General features: G+C 37.5%; 1 pseudogene; it reads right to left on the bottom strand.

Moving 5' to 3' along the window:
* Nucleotides 1-673: 673 nt before the first annotated feature.
* Nucleotides 674-2,709, bottom strand: LOC118520485 (kinesin-like protein KIF2A pseudogene; annotated as a pseudogene).
* Between the last annotated feature and the right edge of the window lie 1,569 nt (nucleotides 2,710-4,278).

Below are 4,278 nucleotides of genomic sequence, written 5' to 3'. Positions count from 1 at the left end.
GTGCTTCAGAAATTTAGGATCAGTAGGCTTAATCATGGGGCGCCTGGGTGCCTCAGTCTGTTGAGCATCTGACTGTTGGTTTTGTCTCAGGTTATGATCTCAGGGTTGTGCGATCAAGCCCTGCTTAGGGCTCTGTGCTCAGCAGAGAGTCTGCTTAAGATTCTCTCTCTCCCTCTCCTTTGGCTCCTCCTCACTGTGCTCTCTCTTGCTGTCAATCTCTAAAAATAAATAAATAAATCTTTTTTTTTTTTTTTTTTTAAATAGCCTTTGTCAAAGCACAAAGCAGGGAGAGGTGAGCACAGCTGTCCCTAGAAATGGGCAAGGTATGTACAATCACTGAGGAGGTATCCATATACACAAAGGACTTAAAACTGCTCAGTCTTGCTCTGAAAACTGAACAGAGTTAAAAGGAAATGCTGTGGTTTCCCCCTACCATTCATCTCTGGATCAAGTCCACAATCTTATTTCATCATATAGAAAATAAAATTGGCAAGGATCTCCAAAAGTAAATTACAATTTGGGTAAATGAAACAAAATACCTCATTATTCCCAAATTTTGGTTGTATCTCCTGGATCAGAAGCATTTTGTAGACAAAGGAGTGTTTCACAAAATTGAAATGTCATTCAGATGAAGGAAAGACATTTTCCACAGACACTTAAAAATTTCAAACTTTCAAATGGTTCTTATAGCACAAACATTAAATGTTATGTAGTGTGGGTTCTGGGGATCCTTCAGTAGGACATGGGGTGGTCTCTTGGGGTTGATCTGCTTGCTGGCCTGTTCTTGCAGAGCTACACAGAAAGATTTCACTTTATCCCATAGCTCAGTTAAAAATGTCTTTTTTTTTTTTGGCTCAAGAATAGTTCCAAGTTGAGTAGCATGTGAATCTACATCATAATCTACTTCAATCATCTCCAGGACAGCCTTTTCATCTTCTAACTATTGAATAGAGTCCTAGAACACTGTCTTCCTGTGATCTTCTACACCTTATTCTATTTCTACCATTTGTGAGATAGCTTCATGGAAAATAAGTAATTGTGGAGAAACCTCTTCTTCACTTTGTTCACAAGGAAATTTTACATCATTTCTCTGAAGGGAACTGTCCATACCCCACTCTGCCTCTAAGTCCTCAATCTGATTTGGTGGGTGGTGCATTATTGGATGAACCATCCCAGCAGCAGTTGGATCCACAAATTCTTTCACACTATTTGCATATCTTAACGTATCTTAGTATTTTCACAGGATGCCATCCCTGGAGAGTTTGTAGCTATCGTGTAGGCATCAGAGTCTTCACCCATGAATGAATCTATTACGACCCAAGTGAGTTTACTTGCTTGGAAAGGAGTAGGAGGTTTGTTTCTACCTAAGGCTTTTTACTAATTTCAGCACCTTCAAGCCTTGTTTGCCTGTCTGCACTGGAAGTACCAGCTCCTCTTTCATTTCCAGGAAAATTGATGAGAGACAATTTACCATGTAGTTCTCCTTCCCTTCTAAGAATAATCTGAAACATTGCATGACTCCAAGATGAATGTGCATTGGCAGATGTTTGACCGGATGTTCTACAACATTTGCCTATGTCAATGAGATTCAGTACATCTTCAACACATTTGACTTCCTGTTCCTGTAATCCCACCACTTGAACCTGCTGTTTTCCATCTTTTAACACTCTTAGTTTTGCTTTCCTGTTTAGCAAGTCAAACATATTTCCACTATAAATTTCTAAAAAAAAGTTGCACTTACTTCAAGTTCTAATTTCTTACAGTTTGGCTTATTTGGCATTAAAAAAAAACCTCTCTGGCTGCTAATGCATGAATTCCTTTGAACAATCTTTTATTTTTCCTTTGAACAATTCTGGTTCTTTCCTGAGAAGTCATGTCCCATTGTTTGAGTTTTTCCACTTTCAGCAAAGAGCGTGGCCATTCTCCTTTCAAATATAGTTTCCACTAGTGGTCTAACTGTAATCTTGTAAACCATTTAAGTTAGGAGCTGAGTCATCAAAGGCAGAATCAAAACTCAATGGTTGGTTCTTTAGGTACCTTCTGGAGACAAAACTAAAAGTAGACCATCACAATAATTTTATTAGGGATTATGATGACATCAAGATCGTTGAGTTTCTTTTTTGCTGAATGGTCATTTCCTTACACAAATATGTATCCTGTGTTCATCAATAGGATCTGCTGTTGTCAATGGTCTACAGTCCTTTTAAAGTCTCTGATCATACACAGAATTTCATAATTTGGTTTTGTAGCATCAACATCCTGGGCTCTTAAGTTTTTTCTGTTGTAGTCGTTTTTTCTTGGTTGGTTTTTTTTTTTTTTGTCTTTTGTTTTTCATAATTTTTCTACTTTTTTCACACAGTGAGAATTTCTATGTGCATTCTGTTGTGCAGAGGAAGACTATTCAGGAAGTGGACTAGGTCATGCACATGCAGAGCCAACCATTTTGTTATCTATTGGAGGAAGGTCATTCTAAACAGAAACCGTCAGAAGAAGTCTGACGATTCTTTACAGTTTTGTTTACTTTGGCTGAGGATGCTGGAGGTAGAGGTGTTTCTGGACTGGATTCAATTTCTTCATCGGAACAGAGTCACAGCTGAGTGAAAAGATGCTCTCCGGGTCAATATCTTTGTCCTTTGTATCTCCATTTTCTATCCATTCAACAATAATACTTTCACTATTTTCATTTAAAAATGTTACCATTACTTGATATATTTGGGATCGCTAGTTAGGGCCTTGAATTTGTTCTTATTTCCTCTCTCTCTTTCTATGCATATGGTCCTTTACAATAAAAATTACTTCCAAGCCTGGTTGAGTGTCACTCTACACCCCAAGAAAGTGACATTAAACATTTCCCCCAAAAGGAACCATCGCTTGGCTAGATGGCTAGATCTCCACATAAATCCTGATCTGCATGTTGCTGAAGTTGGCCATAACAGTTCACTTCATCTGAGGGGTGTGTGTGTGTGTGTGTGTGTGTGTGTGTGTGTGTGTGTGGCAGGGGTGAGGGGGAAGTGGTGGTTGTGACAGTGTGACTGTGGACAGGCCCCTCAGGGCATGGAGTGATGCCAGAGCTGGGCAGTTAGGCACCAGGAGGGTGGGAAGGACCAAGCTCAATTCCTGAGAGCCAACTCTGGCAACAGAAATTTTTTGTTTTACATAAGTAAATTTAGAAAGCTGCTTCAAAAATTAATGAGATACATAAGTGGCCATAGAGAGAAAATTATCCCAAGCAATACCCACAAATACAGCCAGAGCACATGTGGGCAAATTCTTCCCCAGAAGACGAGGTTCCTTTTAATAAAATGAAGTCTTTGTTTTTTATTTTGGTAAGCTATCAAGTTAAAAAAATTTAAATATAATCCAGCGTAAAAAGAGTCATTATCATACAACCTTATCATAAAATAATGAGGAGTAAAACTGCTGAGTTGAAAGATTACATTCTCAATCTTCAAAATTCACTAAATCCTAAAATTTCCTAATTTTATATTCAGTCCTGAAGCTGTCCATCATAAATCTGTATATGCTGTACAAAGATGGGAAATCAAAAAGTATAAAAGTATACACTCCCCCAATTCAAGATGACTGCATTAATATTGAAAGTATTATTATCGATGACACACATTTGGGCATTTTGTTGATTTGAGATTAGCAATTTAAAATATAACATTTAGAAACTCAATCTGTCAATTTCTTATAAATTGTTAAATTTTATGCTCTATTTTTTTTATATTCTTGCTCTTCATTCATCCTTGTCCCACCAAAAGAAGAAAAAAAGGAAAATAAATGTACTAGGAATAAAATCTGGTAAACTGCTTGGTTTGAACAAGATTTCACCACTTACTAGCCACATGGTTTGGGCAGGTTACTTAATTTCTGTGACTGTGGGGCACTTAGTGGCTCAGTCAGTTAAGCATCTGTTTTTGGCTCAGGTCATGATCTCAGGGTCCTGGGATTAAGCCCCACATCGGGCTCCCTGCTCTGTGGGGAGTCAGCTTCTCCCTCTGCCCCTCCCTCTGCTCATGCTTTCTCTCTCTCTCTCTCTCTCTCTCAAATAAATAAATAAAATTAAAAAAAAAAATTCCGTGACTGTTGGTATTTTGCTTTGTTTTGTTTGACTTTGAGAAGTTGATAAATTGATATACCTGCAGAGTATACTTTAGGATAGCTAAAACTAATGCATGTACAGTAAACAACATAATGAGTACATTTGGTACTTATTCAATATTTATCATTAATAAAATTATTTTTAAATATTATTGTAATATACTGGTTATTTTC

Source organism: Halichoerus grypus, chromosome 8 (genome assembly GCF_964656455.1).
Source record: "Halichoerus grypus chromosome 8, mHalGry1.hap1.1, whole genome shotgun sequence".
NCBI classification, from domain to species: domain Eukaryota; kingdom Metazoa; phylum Chordata; class Mammalia; order Carnivora; family Phocidae; genus Halichoerus; species Halichoerus grypus.
This window is presented reverse-complemented; position numbering and strand designations above follow the sequence as displayed.